General features: G+C 42.0%; 1 protein-coding gene across 3 annotated transcripts in view; it reads right to left on the bottom strand.

The window, feature by feature from the left end:
• Positions 1-16,770, bottom strand: part of FILIP1 (filamin A interacting protein 1) — a 148,165-nt gene extending 131,395 nt beyond the window's left edge. The window contains exon 1 of one of the 3 annotated variants that reach the window (XM_034766189.1): positions 16,132-16,770. The gene's annotated coding sequence lies outside the window, so the exon portion shown is untranslated. The remainder of the gene's footprint in view (positions 1-16,131) is intronic. The other 2 variants (XM_034766188.1, XM_034766191.1) reach the window with 2 other exon arrangements.
• Positions 16,771-18,558: the final 1,788 nt, after the last annotated feature.

The raw sequence follows: 18,558 nt of genomic DNA, 5'->3' as shown, positions 1-18,558 counted from the left end.
AGTCACAGGAGAATTTTTTTTAAAAGAATATCAGGGTGGGAAGAGACCTGAGGAGATCATCCAGTCTAACCCCCCTGCTCAAAGCAGGACCAATCCCCAGACAGATTTTTACCCCAATTCCCTAAATAGCCCCCTCAAGGATTGAACTCACAACCCTAGAGTTAGGAGGCCAAGGTGCAAACCACTGAGCTATCCCTCCCACCACAAGGTACAAGAAAATAAACCTAACCTAACATATAATATTGTAGCTTCTAAGACTTTCTTAGAACTTCAAAGGCTACAGAATCTGGCCCCTAAAAGTGATTTGCAAAGGGGGGAAATCCTAGGGTTTTGGTCATTTTTAGTACTGCTGTGGCATAAAGGAAGGCAGCAACTTGTTTTAAATATGGGTATTTTGCTTTTTTCTTATCTTGTTCTGAGGGAGCTTGGGGAAAGAAACATAGGGCTAGCCACTAAGTGTCCCATATTCCCTGCATCTGAATGGATTCTGGGACCATCTGCACAGGGCCTCCTGTGGCTTCATACCACCTCTGTGCCTCAGGACCCCCTCCTTCCAACTGCTTCCTGGCAACACAAGCTCCACTGGAGTTACACTGCCACCAATTTGTCAGCCAGCAGCAACCCTAGGGACTAGCCTTAAAGGAGGATGCCCACCACAGGGGTTCCAGCAATGGAAAAGTGGGGGTTTATTATTATTAACTATAGCCTGGGGCTGTAATAACTGCCCTAGGGAATCTCCATGGGATCATCCAAAGGATGAGGCATTTCCGCTCAACCTCACCCTGAAGTGCCTGATGCTCTCCAGTCCCAACCTCTTGCTTCCTCTTCTCAACTCACAGATCCTTGGACCTATGGTGCAGCCTTTGCAGGGTGTAGGACAAGACTGGGTTCTGAGGTAGCTAATTCCCCACCCCTTCCCCTGATCTATGTGTGGAGAGCACACTCTGCATGAATCACTAGGGCATGATTAGTTATTAAATGAAGGGGGAGGAGGTTATTAACTGAGAAACTTGACAAACTTGAGTGTGCTTACTGGGGGATTTTTATTTTATTAACTTGAGTAGCACATCTCTCCACCATTATTTTGATTATGCATAGTAAAAATAGACACTATTGTATTACATATCTACCTATACATGGCTACTGACACTGTCAGATTACATTAATTGGTACTTTGTTTCTTTATGCACAAACTAAGGGCTTGTCTTCATTACCGAGGTAAGTTGACTTAAGTTACGTTACTCCAGCTACATGAAGAACGTAGATGGAGTTAATGTAGCTTAGGTCAACTTAGGTCAACGCAGTGTCTTCACTGCATTGAGTCAATGGGAAATGCTCTCCAGTCGACTTACCTTACTCTTCTCGGGGAGCTGGAGTACCGTACCAGAGTCGACTGGAGAGCGCTCTGCTGGTCTTCACTAGACCCACTAAATTGACACCCGCTGCGTCAACTGCAGCAGCTTCCACGGTAGTGAAGACGAACCCTAACTCTGATAAATAATAAGCTTCTGCCTTCTTTAAAACTGCACATGAAAGTGCCTCTTTACTGTTGTCTTTCACAGTTATGGAATATCTTCAGTCCCTGTCATTTTAGTTTGGTGTCCCTTTCTGCTCAAAATCTTTGGTCTATGAGATTATTTTGATGAGATTTCATTTCAGCGCATCACCAGAAATGTTCTCCATTAAGAATGTGTTCTGTAAAGGCAGCAAGAATAATTGCACTGCTAGGAACAGAAGGAGAGTAGTGGTATGCAGGTAAAACCATGAGAAAGCTAGTTGTTAGAGTCAAAGTAAAAGAGCTAAGAGGCAATGCTGGTGTTGGGATGAACTGAAATGTTAGCTGTAGCTGTCAGCAAAAATGTTAAAGAAACAGCAGCTGCATCATACTGCTAGCGGAGGAGTGGAGCAATCCAAGATCCAAAATAGACTTCGGAGTCAGTGTTTTCTTCTAATGAACCCCATTAAGAGTCATGAGCTGTTTATTTTAGAGGCTAGTTTGACCTGGATGATAATGCTGCTGCTTTTAGAATGGGTGACCCATAAAATATTTGAAATACAAATACAAAAGGCAGAACTATTTAAAGGAGAGGTTATGTGGGTATATTACTACACATCAGTCGTGCAACTTGCCTTACTAGTGATTCTCAGCTACTGTATCCAGGCTTCATTTTAATTAACATTAAGGATAATTAATTACTAATAAAAATGCAAATTACATTGCTCAGTTGAAGCACAAAGAATCGGTTTATTTTCAGAGATTGTAACATTTACTTGTCCTTTTTGGAAAAATATTTACAAAAGCATATCTTTCCATCTTTTTTGGCTGGCCTTATAGAATAAAAGAAACTGCCATTTTCTTTTGATCATGAATGCCAAGATAAATGTAATAAAGCCTGTGGGCTTTTTGTTGTTTTACTGTTTAGAAAAACCTATGCAACAGCCCGATGCAGTTCTGATTGTCAAGCTAATGAAGTACTGCCAGACTGGAGATACTACAATGGGTCAGGAGACGTGGACATTTCTGAACTGAGGCCAAGGGAGCCCAGACACATCACAGAGGTGATGCATACATAACCTTTGGGGGAGGGCATGCTCAGTTGTTTTTCAGCACCAAGTAGCTGACTGATTCAAGGAGCAATCCTGATTCAAAGAGTGGCCTAGGTAGGAAGAAGGAGGGAGTTGTGCACTGTTCAGTTTCCCAAGGTTCGCTGCCAAGAAAGCAGAACAAAGAGGAACAAGCCAGAGTGGCTTAGTGGTCTAAGCTTCAGCATTTAAATTAGACTCACTGGACCAACAGGTCCAAATCTCAAGGTCCTTTCCTGGTAGATAGATGTACCATACAAGCTATTGTCTGGGGAACTTCTGATGACCTTTTGAAGACAATGTTCTCTGTGCACATAAAAAATACCATGGCTCTCTTCATAAGAATTGTGGTGTTGCCATTGTGTCCATGAGAAGGACTGCTTAACAGTTTGCAGGCTGGTTGACTGGCAGCCACCCTCTCTTAGACCTTGCTACATTTTAGTGGTACCCTATGGTATGCATACAGATTTATAGCATTTTTGATCCTTCAGAAAACTAGTCATGATGGGCTCAATTTTGAGCAGTCTGGAGCACTCACCACTTGAAGGTGAATTGTATATTGTGACATAATGTTAGCAGGTCTGTTTCCAGCAGGGCACAGCCAATTCCCATTCCCCTCTCTTCTCCTTCTTACAACTAAATGTAATATCTGCCTGAGACCCTAATTTCTTTACTCTCCCCCTGCCCTTCCTTAGCTGCAGGGCTGGCTCCAGGGTTTTGGCCGCCCTAAGCAGCCAAAAAAAACAAAACAAAAAAAGCCACGATAGCGATCTGTGGCGGCAATTCGGCGGGAGGTCCTTCATAGAATCATAGAATATCAGGGTTGGGTGGGACCTCAGGAGGTCATCTAGTCCAACCCTGCTCAAAGCAGGACCAATTCCCAACTAAATCATTCCCCTTCGCTCCAAGCGGGAGTTAGGGACCATCAGGGCCGGCTCTAGCTTTTTTGCCGCCCCAAGCAAAAAACGCCGGGCCGGCCGGAGCAGCAAAGGGGGAGGGGGGAGAGGGGAGGAGGAAAACAAACCTGCCCCCAGTTGGAGTGGCGAAGGGGAGCGGGAAACAAACCTGCCCCCAGCCGGAGGGGGGGAGGGGGGGAAGAACAAACTGGCTGGCCGGAGCGGTGCGGGAGGGGAAGAACAAACTGGCCCGCCAGAGCAGCAAAGGGAGGGGGGGCGACAAACTGGCCAGCCAGAGCGGTGAAGGAAAGAAAAAACAAAAACAAAATACCTGCGGGGCGGCAGGAGCGTGGGTGCAGGGGGACTCCCGGCCCTGCATACCCCAGGCAGCGGAGTGCGCACCCCGGCTAGCGGGGGGGAGAGAGAGAAGAGGGGCGGCCAGGGCTTCCTTAAGCAGGGCGCTTGCCACGCAGCACCTCCCGCCGCGCCTCCTGCTGGGAGGGCTCCGTGCCACTCTGGTCGGCAGGCAGGGAAGGACGCGGGCTGCCCTCCCGGCTTGCTGCAGGGCGCTCTCCTCCTCCGCCCCCTACAGGGCAGCGGGAGCAGCAAACCAAAAAGAAAAAACCTGCAGGGGCGGCCAAAGCGGTGAAGCGCAAAAAAAAAAAAAAGAAAAGAAAAGAAAAGGATTAGATGGAATGCCGCCCCTTGGAATCTGCTGCCCCAAGCACGAGCTTGCTCCGCTGGTGCCTGGAGCCGGCCCTGGGGACCTCCTCCGAATTGCCGCTGAATAGCTGGATGTGCCGCCCCTCTCCGGAGCAGCCGCCCCAAGCACCTGCTTGCCAGGCTGGTGCCTGGAGCCAGCCCTGCTTAGCTGTTCCTTCTCTCACCTATCCCAATGTCTCTTCCAGCTGGAAGGCTTCTCAAAGCTACAGTAGCTTTCATTGCTGGTCTAAAGAAAATTGTGAGCTCTCAGTGGTTTGCCCTCTGAACAGTGCTAGCTTGACTGCTATTGGGGGTTTCCACTTGTCCTGGACCTCCACCTTTTGTCTTTCTCTGGAGGGAGCCTCAGGACAAGGAAAGCCCTCCCACCCATGAAATCCAATGTGACTCTTTACCCGCTCAGAAGGATCTTCCAGATTTCTTGTTTCCAAGCCCCATGGTCTTAACCAGCTAGCAGATCTCTGTTGGAAGTGGCTCTCCTTGGTGGTAGCAGCAACAACTGCTAATTTGCAGCAGAGCCTTCACACTGATATCTGCCTTCTGCTGTGTCTCAGCAACTATGTGTGTGACCCCCGATCTGTTCACTCTTCGTACTGTGATTAACATGTGAACGTTGGACCTTCCTCTAAGCTCAGACTCACTCTCCCTTCTCTCTAGCAGCATTGCCAACCCCAAGCATTCAAACTTCAAGTCAAGACCTAAAAATTGAGGTTGGCTGGAAAATCATGACATCTAAAGCAATAATTTGGGGTTCTTTTTTCCCTTCTGGTACTGGAATGTTTAGGATTCATGTTTTTTTACCTAATTCCAGGACCTGGAGTGCTAACAAAAATATCAAATATCATGGTACTGTACTTGTGATGAAATTGTGAGAGATGGCAATACTGTTTTAGCTGGACTGTGACATTTAAGCCGTTCTCGTCTCACCAAACTGAGTGCACAACTCAGGATGACAAGATTGTTTTACAGGAACTTTTTTTTTCCTCACAGGTTCATTGGTCCCCTTCCCTGATCCTCCATGGCAGTTTTCCCTCTGGCTTTCCAACTTAGTTAGTGGAACCCAGGCCCCTCTGGTTAATTAGGAACTTCTGTGTTCCTCTCAGCTACTGGATTAGTCTGTCTTCTCCTGTTGGCCAATTTTGCCCCCAATTTATTCTTTTCCTTCAGCACTCTCCATCTTGCACCAGACGGCTTTCTGGAGTGCTGTCAGTGATCTGCCTACCATAGTGCTCCCTTGTCTATAATAGGAAGTTTTAGAAAAAATGTCCACTGGTGCATACGCAGAGTCAGAGTGTAGAGGAGGTTCTGCTAGCTTCTGGTATTTTTACTACAGTACCATTGGTTGACACAGTAGTAAACCTACCGGTAGCTGCCCAAGGCTTTCCTATGCACCCCCTCTGCTGCAGCTAAGCCAGCTGATATGTTTTTCTAAGGCTTCTTAATGTTGACATTACTTAGTTTTTATTTGCATGGGTTTCCCTTATTGCAACATCATGGAGACATCTCATGTCTTCACTTCCCTTCTGTGCCCTTTCAGTGCTGGCTAACTAGCGGTTTTCCCTGCCTCAGAGCATAGGCTGTCCAGCCACACTTCATTCTGTCTCCCTCCTCTGAGGCTGCATGTTCTTATCCCTCTGATCAATCAGGTTCTCTGCCCTCTTCATGCTGTAGAATCTGCTTTCCAAGATGGAAGAGGTTTAAACTCTATTTTAGGCACAGTATTCGAACCCCTCAAACTCTTTAATGTATTTATCCTCTACCCTGCAAGGTAGGGAAGAAACGAGGCACAGACAGACTACGTGACTTGTCCAAGGTCTGACAGGAAATCTGCAGTGGAGCAGGGGACTGAACCTACGTCCCTCAATTCCCAGAAAAGCATACTAACCCTAGGACCATCCTTCTCATCCATTATTATCCTGAAGAAGTGATATCACAGGATGAAAACTGTATAAGAGGGATGGACTGTGCATTCAGAACTTAGGGTGAATAGATTGTGGAGGATCATCTGAATTTAGCAATGTGGCCCTCACTCACCAGGATATTGTCTCATTAACGGGAGCCACTTGTAAGATGCTTTGTCATGCCTCAAGTATCTCCACTTTAGTATCCTGAACTCATCGTTGAGCGATATCTAAACACTGCCCCTCTCTGCATTTATGCCTGGCATTGGAGCTAGCTTTAGGTATTGCTTGCTTCCTCTGAGGGATTTTTTGAGGTCACAGTAGCATTCTGTGGAACTGTTGTTCCTGGTATATTTATTTCATACCCAGCAATTAGGCCTTGCTAATATCTTGGATTCTGTATCTGTAAAACTCAGGCATAACCAGGACAGGTATTAAGCATTGGACAGCTAGTGGGTTTTATTTGTGATGCATCTTTCCTGTGCTTCCTTTGTGATGCTTGAGTAGGGTGACCAGATGTCCCGATTTTATAGGGACAGTCCCGATTTTTGGGTCTTTTTCTTATATAGGCTCCTATTACCCCCCACCCCTGTCCTGATTTTTCACACTTGCTGTCTGGTCACCCTATGCTTGAGCTAAGGAGAAACTCATAGTATTTCACATTTTTGCTTTTGCAACACCTTGTAGGGTTCTTAGAGAACTTTGCAGACATGATTGATTTATGCCTCACAATACTGTTAGATAGAGAAGTATTCTTGACCTCGTTTTGGAGATAGAGGCTGAAGAAGTGAGAGACTGACTTGCTCAGGGTGTCTTAGGAGGTATGCGGTAGAGTCAGAAATAGAATCCAGGATCACTCAAGGTAAGCTGTTTTTGTGGCAAAATCAGTTGATTGTATTACTGTCATTTAAGTGCTGTAAGTCTAAGCACCAGCAATACTGAGGGCACCCCCATGCCGCAGTCCTCTGGTCTGCTCTTATCTATTAGTTCTCTAATTTTTCCAGCACAAGTGAGTAGATTCCCAAATTTAGGCTTTCATTCCTTTGACCCAAGCTAAAGGGGCTTGTTCTAGAAAGTGTCGTCTCACACCGACATTGGTAAGGAATTCCCTCTGTGCTGGTTTGTCAAATCCCATGCACACCAGTTTTTGTTTTGGGGAACTTCAGCCCAAGGCTGGGATGCCTGTTCCTGGGACTGAGAAAAGGGAGTTTGGTTATCTGTTCCCTAGTATACACACTTTTTACTTCTCATGCCCTGGACCCTTTGCAAGAGCAGAGTGGACAGAGCAGTCATTATCCTAGATGCCCACATAGTTTAGGGACCCTGTCTCCCAGGCTTACTGGATCTTGTATGGAGTACATATGAGCTCTTTCAATCTTCTCTTCTCTTTCAGAAGCCACCACCTCTATTCAGTGTCACCTTCTTTGAACCTCTTATCTCTCACAGTAGCAAATACGCCTGCTAAATAGCTGCATCCCTCAACAAAGAAGCTCTACTATGGTCAGGATGACCTTTCTATAATTGTTTGGACAGACATATTACAACCTCAGGTTCTTCCCTTCAACAATTCTGAGTTTTGCCAGGTACAACAAGGTCTTGGAACACTCGTATCAGAGTTGTTTCAGCTAGCTCAGCCTTCCAAGGTCCAATGGGCTTTTTTTTTTAACCATCTTTATACCTACAAGTTTTCAGTGCCCTCTTATACAGAGACTCCCTCACTTGAACCTGTCATCTGTGCTTCACAGGCTGTGGGGAACTTGTTTTAAAAGTTCCTATGGAGCTGTTGATGGTGAAAGCAGGTCCTTTAGTAGTTATAGCCCTGGCTTATCTTATTAGATAATTAAGATCCCTAGTTATTGACTCTCCCTTCTTTATTTTTTCACAGGACTGAGACTTTTAGGAAAACTAAGGCTATATTTGTTGTTGTTTTTCATGGTCCAAACAGAGAGGAAAAGGGACTCCTGGTTTTTAAGACTGCAATTAGTAGCTGATAGAAATCTTCTATAAAATGGCTTGTAGCAGATGGGTAAACCTTCTTTGCAGGCTCATTACAGTAGAAGTCTTTCTACTTCTTGGGTTGAGAGTGTGCTGGCCTCATCCCTTTGAAATCAGCAGGGCTGCTTCTTGGTCTTTGCTTCACTCCTTCACTAACCACTACCAAGTGAACCTAGACACATCTGCAGAGACTTTGAGCATAAAATAGTCAAAACTACTACCCAGGTTAATCAGTGTCGCCTCTGGGGACAGTGTTTGCCACATCTGCTTGCTATTCAGTTCCTCAGCAGGACAGGAGTAGAAGGAGATTTCAACATGGGAAGTTTACTCAGCCATGAAAGAGTTTTTCAGCATTCCCTTTCTTCTATCCAGCATCCCTGCTGCACTTCCCTATTTACATGTTCATTTTACACACACTCTCTCTCTCTCTCTCTCTGATAGTCCTGGTGTTTGGACTAACTGGAAGGATGAAAGGCGAACTCTGCTTCCATATATTTTCAGGCTTTTGATTTTCTTTACCTCCTTGCTTTCTGGTAGATGGCACCCTAATGTGCTGCACTGCAGGAGGGAAAGAAGTAGGGATGTACAAACTCCTTTAACATAAGCAATCTTCCCCTAAGAACACTTTTTAAGTGAATGAGGACAGCAAAAGGAAAAAACACAGCTTTCAACTGCTGTTGCTTTTTTGCCCTTATGTCATTTCTGTTAGTACTTAACAAAAAGGAAACAAATTGTTTCACTGTTACTACTGAAATCCTGAAACTGAGGCCAGAAAGAAACCCTGGACCTTCTCTCTGCTCTACTTTGTCTCTATGGCACAGTGAAGAGGATTGATTCCAATCTACTTACTGCTACTAAGGAGGTACCTCTCGTTCTACTATGTCCAAGCCTTCTTGATCCAGATATGATGGGAGACATGAGAGGAGTTTAGAGAAATGGGATTTGGGGTAACATTGTGTCTCACGTGTTTATCACCTGACCGTGATACTAGCTGGACTTGTCCTAACTTGTGGTAGCTACTGCTGAATCCGGCACTGGCTCCCAGTGCCTCAGTCTTGTGGTTCTGAAAGGGGAACTTGAAGAACCCCTACCAGCTCCAGACCTAGGAAACTTTGTTGCTGTGTGGCTCTGCATATAGGGGATCTCTCCATATTCTGCCCCCCTACAATCAACACTGCTCAGGGAACTCTCTGCCTGGCCTTTCTCACCCTGGGGTTAACAATTAAAATAAAGGGTATTTTCTTTTGTTTCAAAGAGTGTTTCCAGAGATGGGAATTGAACTCCTCACCCATTTAAACTAAACACTGCTCTACCCTGCTTTTGGTAGTGGGGAGCTTGCTCCTCTGGCGGAGAAATTAGAGGAGAAGAGAAGTGCTATGGGAATAAGCACTGTTATCTTTGAACTGAGTTGTGATCTCACAGGTGGTATGATCATAGTTACTGTCTTTTGACAAGTAGGGGTTTCTTCAGCATTTCATGTGTTGATTGTTTAGATAAATGAGATTTTTGGATAACTGAGGCTTAGACAGAGTTTGAATGTACTTGAAACAACAGAACTCTGCCTAGAAGCTATTGTGAACCATTCAAGGCTAAACACAAATGCTTTGCCACTTTTTCATTTGTGTCCAGGACTAAGTCTTTTAATGGCACAGTTAGTCTAGTGAGCAATCTACATTATACAGTAGAAAGATAATAATAGCACTTGAGTCACATAGCTAGGTATTCAGGGGGCTTAAGAGTACTGTCTGCAGTGCTCACAAACTCTGAACAGGAGAGCAAATCACATGGTTTTATTTTCTTTTAGTGTGTGTTTGTCAGTACAGTAACTACAAAGCTAATGGAAATTGCATCATTTCATTAAACATTCAGGTTGCTTCACCGAAATGGCATCATGAACTCACCACCCATTCTCCTTCCTGTTGTTGTCAAGCTGTTCGTCATTTAGTTAAAGGACGGGTACTAAAATAACTTTAGACATGAGTGCATTAGAACTATGACTCACATGTAAGGGTCTGGGGGGAAGACCTTCTTTTCAAAGGCCTCTTGGATAAACAAGGCAAGTTAGCAGTAATTCAGTTGTGCTGATTTCAGGAATCTGCTGCTTTCAATCACATTAATTTAGTTTATATTTTCAAAAAAATGTAATCCATTTGATAAAGTAATGGAAATTCTTGTAGTAATGCTACAGTACCTTTTTACTTTCAGTGACACTCTTAAAACAAGTGAATAAAATTCTCTACTTACAACTGTTGTGATTGTTATGCCAGTAGAATCTAATTTTTTAGTTGTTTAATCTGTTAGTTTTATAAAGCAATGAAATATGAGTGTGTATATATATATATTTTCTCATGTATCTCTCAGTTAAATAGTTGAGAGGTTGAAGCAAAATAATAATAATAATAATAATAATCCACAAACAAAACAAAACCACACACCTCATCCCTAAATCCTATAGACTTTAGGGAAGAAAGATGCCCTTTAGATAAGAGACTTTATGGTTCTAAAATATGACTCTTACTCTTTTAGTAGAACAAACCTTAGAACAGCATTAATCACACAACATTATACAGATTGACATCCTTTCCCCCAAAAAGGAAGTGCAACAAAAGCAGCTCTTACTGAACTAAAGTGCTGCTGGGGTTTAAATCAAACTAGAGCTTACTGAAACTTCACTGTGGGTTTTTCTCTCCTCAGATCCCATTGGTTAATATCCAGATGGGATAGGTCACTTCATATATTATTTTTAAAGTTTTATGAAACAAAATGAAACTCTTCAGTTACTATACAGAAATCTTTTCAATTTACTCCCCTCCCCTTAATTCTGGCTTGCTCATGTCAGCTAAGCTGCAAGAGGTGGCCATTTAAGGGAAAAAATACAAGCTCCAGTTTATTTCCCTAGTTTGCATGTTTTTCTCCCACTCCCTCAGCAATGCATTCTGTGGTGCCAGATAGCATTTTTTAAAGGGAAAAAAACAAACACTTCTGATTAACTTTTAGCTGCTAATGGCACATCTGCAGAATCAACAAGGTTTCCATTAACACAGCCTATTTTCTCTGTTTTCCTCTCAATTCAGTAGTATTACAGTTAGCAATTTCCTGTTCATTGGGAAAATAAATAAGCAATAGTGTTTTATTGCTACACAACACTGATCTCCATACATATCATTTTTAAACCATTCTTTGATTGTTTTACTAACCATGGGGTCAGTTAAAATGTCTCTTGGAATGAAGGAAATTCATAAATTGCAGAAATATTATATAATTGTGCTTTTAAGCTATGTGTTCTCCATCTCTGAAAAGTGCTGAGCCCATTATGGTGGCTATTGCAATCTATATGATCTTATGAAGAAGTCGTCTTTGAATCTAGTACTTGTGGCTTTTACTTCTTCTGGATAAGATTTGGAGAGGTACACCAACAAAAGCATCAAGGCAAACGACAGATAAAATATCTTAAATGGAAAAAATCCCTTCATTCCCATTTAGTACAGTTTTATGTATGCACTGACTTTTTTCCCCCTGACCTGGTAATGAATAAAAGTCAGACAAAAGTACAACAGTATTTGTGGGGAAATGAAAATGATAGATCTAATAATTTATGCTTCCCCAGAGGAACACTATTCCCAAATACATTAGGCACACTGAAGTCTTCAGTTACAGTTATTAGACTCAATCCTGCTCCCATTGAAATTAATAGCAAAACTTCCATTGTCTTTCTTGGGAGCAGCATCAAGCCCTTGTACAAGAAAATATAGGTATAAGTACCCTGCCTCCCTTCCCCCACAACAGCCACAAACAATAGGCCATGGTCTGGATTATAAATAATTTATATTTTAGTATCACGAATTCTATAAGAACAGTAGCTGCTGAATGACAAGAGAGCTTGAAAAACCCTATTTCTTTTCTAGAAACCTGGCTTCCCCTCCAGTTGTGTATCCCTGGAATTCAACAGCACTGCCATATTCCAAACAGGATTCTGAATATCAGTGTATACATTCCTCTGCCAGTTTTATGTGATGAGTGGATTCTGAAGTTTGTCAAATATATAAGTGGACGAATATTTTTAATGGTCAATGGGAAATAGATGAATGGAAATATCCCGATGGCAGATCTTCATTAACACATTAGGATAGAACTGAAAACTGAGTCTGTGATTCATATACAGAAGTGCTAAATGGGCTTTTTCACTTTAATGGGAACTTTATAAAATCATTGTCACAAACCATTTTCTGTTTAATTATAGTTCTTAATTCTTGTTCAGGGTTTTCAAATACTAAATTTCCTCCATGTCATTTCATGTTGGATTTTATACAGCTATCTTGCTGTACATGGTATTTTCAGACATGTAAGAGTACATAGTCCTGCCCCAAATAGAGTTGACAATCTAAACCAGGGATGGGCAACTACGGCCAGCAGGTCGGATCGGGCCCACGAGGCCATTTTAAGCCAGCCCGCAAGCCATACCACGTGGCTCGGCCCTGCTCCGGCGCTCCAGCCAAGGCGCAGGGTCGGGGGCTGCACCATGTGGCTCCAGGAAGCCACGGCATGGCCCCGCTCCAGTGGCCCCCTTCAGCGCTCCAATGAGAGCTGCAGGGGCGATGCCTGCGGATGGGGCAGTGTGCAGAGCCGCCTGACCGCACCTCCGTGTAGGAGCCAGAGAAGGGACATGCCACTGCTTCCGGGAGCTGCTTGAGGTAAACGCCGCTCGGAGCCTGTACCCCTGAATCTCTCCCCACACCCCTGCCTCAGCCCTTATCCCCCTCCCGCTCTCCAAACCTCTTGATCTCAGCCCGGAGCACCTTCCTGCACCCCAAACCTCTTATTCCCAGAACCCACACCCCCTCCTGTACCCCAACCCCAATTTTGTGAGCATTCATGGCCTGGCATACAAGTTCTATTCCCTGATGTGGCCCTTGGGCCAAAAAGTTTACCAACCCCTGTTCTAAACTAATATGATGAGAAACAACAATAGACTATGAGAACGAAAGGGGAGAAACAGGAAACTAGGGGGAAAGTAAAACAGCTCTTGGGAAAAGATTATTTACAAAGAATTCATCTGCTCTATTTTTGTTTAATGTTCCTGTGGGGGAGTGGACAAATGTTTGTTAATAACTAAGCACTTAGACCCCACAGGCCTGGTTCTACTCTCATTGAAGTTAACGGCAACATTCCCCTTGGTATTAATCATATGGATTTGGCCTCTGATTCAGCAAAGCATTTAGGCATATGCTTAATTTAAGTAAGAGTATTTCCATTGAATTCAGTGGAACTACCCACAAGTATAAAGTTAAGCATGTGTGTAAATCTCTGCCAGATGAGGGCCCTAGCTTCTGCAGTGATGAGCACTATAGATAACCCATAGCTTGCTAGATTAGATTAATGTTTTAATATAGCCACTGACATAAGAGAGGAACCAGATAATACTAGAGCTGTGATTAACAACCCACAGAATGTAAAATGGGGGAGGTAGAGGAAATGACAGCTGATGTAGGCTGGGGCAGAACTACGTTGAGCTTTGAAGGTGAATTCAAGGTCTTTGAGCCTGATGTGTAAAGTGACATGGTCAGAATAGTGGGCTAAGATGATGATTTTAGTTTTGTGTAGATTGAAGAAGAGAGGCCAAAAAGGAGGAAGTTGCTATAGTCAAGATAATTGAGCCATGAACCAGAGTGGTAGCAGTGGATATTGAAGGAAAGGGCTTGACAGTCTTTAGCACCATTATGACACCATTACTTTCCCAGTGGCCACAGGTTCTAGAGGCTCAAATAAGGATGCTGTAATATAAAGGACAAATAGATATGACTGAGAAAATGACTGTCTGTGCTTATGCCTACTTATCTTCCTAGATAATCTATTTGGAGAAAAATAAAGGCAACGCCAGAAGAACATTTTCTGTTCAATATAAAATGTAAGTTGGTTTCCATTCTGAAGAATAGTCAAAGCTATAAACAATCACAATGAAACCAGCTGTTGAATGGCTACATTGCATATTTCACAGAGTTGATTGGAAAATCCCAGAGCCTCTTTCTGGACACCTGTTGAAAAGAGTAATTTTAGCCTGCGTGCCCATTTTGAAATGGAAAGAGAAGGCAGAAGAATGTATAATCATGATTTTTCTTTGGATGGAAGTTGTCAGCAAACTATTTGGAAGTCCCTTCATTTGACCAAGTTTTGGGGTTAATAAGACTAGCTCCTCCCTCCCCCCCCCAAAAAAAAGATTTATGGAGGAAAATTAAAATTACAATATAAAATGACATTAAATTAGTGGCATTTTCTCCCCAAGACTGTAGTTATCCATAAAATGAGAAGTGAATCTGCTGTTTCTTCTTAGCACTTTTAATGAATTATTTACCACTGTATTCAGGAAGAAAAGGACAAGATTTATTCTACTCTAATATCAATGAATATTAGAAAACAAAATTTAAACAATGAATATTTTCCACCCTACAGTTTTCTCTAGAAAAAAAAAATAACTTGCTCAAGACATATCTATGCTCTCACGAAATCTCAGAGTTTCCACTGTGAGCTTGAAAGAGGTCACAATAGAGCTGAAATAATGACCATTAACAACTTACGGGGTCACTAATTACCACTACATGCAAAAGAGTTTATTTCTAAACAAGCAATGTGCCCCTTTTAAGGAAATAATCTGGTAAAAATGTAAAACATGTCTTTTCAGAATTCTTTCCTGGCCCCAGCACTTCATCTTTTCCACTGTTTCACTGGCAGTTATATCCCTTGGCACTGCCAAGTCAGAATTGGTTTAGTGTATTGTCAGTTTTATCCAATTTGTAAACATTTCACAGCTGAACTGTGGTACTGACGTAATTTATCTAGTATGCCGGGATGCATCTAAAATCCATTTTGATAAAATAAGAAACTCTAAACTTCCTGCAAGTGTCTCAGAGTCAATACCTTGTGTGTCAAACAAGGTAGAGGACCCAGTCAACTCATTTCTACTGAGAGAATCCCAGACTACAATCTCTTGTCCATGCTAAAGGGATTTTTATTACTCCCCTAGTAATCTTTGCCTTCAGACCTTAATTGGTATGGTTAGTGGAATAGCTTTTGTAATGAGCACATATTCCTTATCCATAAATGATAACGTTCCCCTCTGTATAAAGAAAGCAGCTTTAGAAGGATCTGGGTTAGTTTTTATTTGACCAAGCTGCTTTTCTCAGTTTTGACATAGACTAATCACTCTAAACAATTCCTGCTTAAATTACTTGGCAGTTCATGAAGCTAAAGGATACATGTTTTGAACAGATTTCTCTTGAGCTGTTAGGGAAAAAGGTTTAAGTACTGACTGTCTTCTCCATTATTTATTTTGTAAAAGAAACAATCAGTTAGTGGCATGCAAAAAATTACACAGTTTAAGAACACTCAGGTACTAAAATTATAAGGACTTTTTAAGAAGGCTCTGATCTGCAGTTATCCAAGCAGCAATTTAATATATATATCAGAGTAGAAGCAGAAGCACTTAGAGCTGTTGTCACAAGGGCAGAACAAAATGTGCCAGGTGACACTAGTGTGCTTAGAGTTATGGAAAAAAAACAAACAGAAAAGTAGAAAGCAGTAGGTCACAAGAACATACATAATTCAGCCACTGTATGGCTATTTCCTCTGGCTTAGTACACAGGCTGTTTTTATAGCGGTTAAATTTCTGGCTGCTAAGGGACAGTAACCACTTTATTATTAAATCTTGGTATGTCTTCTGACAGTATGAGTTTACAAAAACAAATTTTGAAAGTCTCAATCCATATTCCTTTTTCATGTGATTACTAGCTATTGTCACTAGTCTTGTTTCAACCAAGTTTCAAAAAATGGTCTGAACAACAGTTTGATTCTCTGTTAAAACAGAAAAAAAAAAAAAAAAGACACGCTTAACTTAACTTCTTATTTTAGCTTTGCTTGACTGAATTTTTCAAAATCAGTAGAAGATTGATCACAGAAGGAAAAAAGACAAGCAGCTTTCACATGAAAATATATAAATCACATCTTACAAAGATAATGAATTGGAGTAGTTACTTCATTCTTACCTGACAGCAGTAGGAACCTAGGAATGTATTCTGCAATGTCAGTTTGTTCTTGGTAGATCACAGCAGCTTGCTCCACACTACCCAGGCAGATATAAGACTTGGAAAAGTGTCCAGTGCAGAAGCACCCACAGAGATAAGCCTTTTCCACTCTTCTAGGTCTTCCAGCAGTTGAAGTAGTGCAGAAAATAGGGTAGAGAACAGAAGAGGAACGTAGTTTCTCCTCACGGAAATCCCAGTCAGGAGAAATAGGAGGTATGCTCTGTCTGTCTCACACCCAGACTTTTGTTTAAAAAAATTTTCAACTGTTGCTAGGTGGTGTTAGGCTTTGGCAGTTTAGTTCTCAGATTGTATTTCCCCTCTTCTGCTCTCTTCACACACTGTTACAGCAATGACTTTGTTGAGCTCAGCTCCACTTGTTCTATATTTAACCAATGTTCTCAGCAAGTCAAGCCTGTCAACAGCTGAGAAGTTTGAAGCAGGCTTTATTGAGTTCCTCAGCTGCTGAGTTATCAGTGGATGTAGAACTGCATTGCCTGACTACTACATTAATGAAAAATTGTGGTGAAACTGTCAAATCTTTTTAATGCCTTCCAGTGACTTCACTGGAGTAATTGCTGTTTTAAGCAATACATAGAAGTTCTGTATATGGGAATATATTTTAGAATGTTAGAAAGATACTTGTGTTGATACTCATATTAACATCAAATCAACTTACACAGTAAGGAGTTTAATAAAACCTAGGATGTTTGTAATTTGAAAGGTATTCCCAGCCCTTGCAATAAATAAATAAATCACACATTGGGAAAACATTTAAAAATATGTTTATTCTGAGTAAATGAGTAAACCATTTTCTGTTTGCACAGTTCAAATGCATCAAGCTGGCATGGAGATATAATGAAAGGCTTAGCTAGAAAGTGTTCAGAGTAACTTTTATTATGAATAAGACAGTTTCAACTGTCTTCTTCCACTTGGACATTGCTGTTGTGATCCATCCCTTCATTACCTCCACATTTGAGTATGTCAGCTCTCACTAGGGATGCAGGTGAAAGCCAGAAAAACTCCAATTTGTGCAACACACAACAGGCAAGAAAGAATCAGGTACACATCACACTAGTGCTCTGCCCACTACATTGTCTCCTCATTTGCTTCTGGATCTAAATCACTGTCCTAGTTCTTAAAGTCCCTTAACAGCTTGAAGCCTGACAACTTTAGAGACTGCCTCTCTATCTACAAACCATTGAGACAACTATACTGTCCAGGGAAGGGAAACTGCAGTTGACGGAGTCCAGAGCATGGACTCGCCAGTGCTGGTGTGACATTTTCTGCAAATGGCCCCTAGCAGTAAAACGCTTCACCACAGGAGTTCAGTCTGAGCCCAGCCTGTTTTTAGAACACAGTTGAAAAATTCATCTCTTCCCAAAAGCCTTTCCCCAGTAACCTTCTCTGGCATCTTTCCTTGTGGTCTGAGAATTGGGAGAGAAGGAACAAACAATAGAGTGGAGAATAAAGGAGAAAGACACATTGGGGAAAATACTGATTCATTTGTTATTAATTTGTTTACCTCCTACGTGCTAATCACTTTCCAGACAACCTAGGCAAAAGAAAGGAATAGTTCCAACTCATAATCCAAGGAGTCAGACAGACAAGTATACAAGGCTGAAGGGGGACATGATAACAGCCATTAAGTACAGTATGTAAAAGATTGTTATAAAAAGGAGGGTGATCAATTGTTCTTCTTAACCACTGAGGACAGGACAAAAAAAATGGGCTTAAATTGTAGCAAGGGAGATTGAGGTTAAACATTAGGAAAAACTTAACTCTACAGGTAGTTAAACACTGGAACAAATTACCTAGGGAGCTTGTTGAATGCCCATCATTGGAAGTTTTTAAGAGCAGGTTAGACAAACACCTGTCTGGGATGGGCTAGTTAATGCTTGGATCATCTGATCCACTCCCCTGCACCAAAGCAGAACTATCAAGGTCCCTTCCAGTCCTGTAATTCTGTGATTCTATGATCATTACCCTTAGCTTGTGTTCTTGGTGCTTAGACCTCGTATTGATGGATTATAAATACTCTCTATGCTTAATGTGTCAAGTCAACTTTATTTTGGTGACCTAGTAAGAGCTAATACTTTCTCATTGTATATTTAATATTTGGCTTGGGTAGAGGAATAATAAGACTAGAATATAGTTAAGAATTTTTTCCACTGGTTGGTGGAATTAATCTAAGTATTAGAAGACATTGAAGTTAGGAGATTTGGGTCCTATTCAAAGCCCAGTGTCATGTACTCACTCTTTGAACTTTGACAAGTCAATATAGCAACATTTTAAAAGAAGCCTCAAATTTTGAGTGCCTCAGATTTAAAATTGAGTTACCTAAAATCACCAGCCACGTTTTTTGAAGATTTTGGCCTTAACTTCCCTGTT

The sequence above is a fragment of the Trachemys scripta genome, chromosome 3 (genome assembly GCF_013100865.1).
Source record: "Trachemys scripta elegans isolate TJP31775 chromosome 3, CAS_Tse_1.0, whole genome shotgun sequence".
NCBI classification, from domain to species: Eukaryota; Metazoa; Chordata; order Testudines; family Emydidae; genus Trachemys; species Trachemys scripta.
The sequence above is the reverse complement of the archived record's forward strand: the minus strand, read 5'-3'. Positions and strand labels throughout refer to the sequence as shown.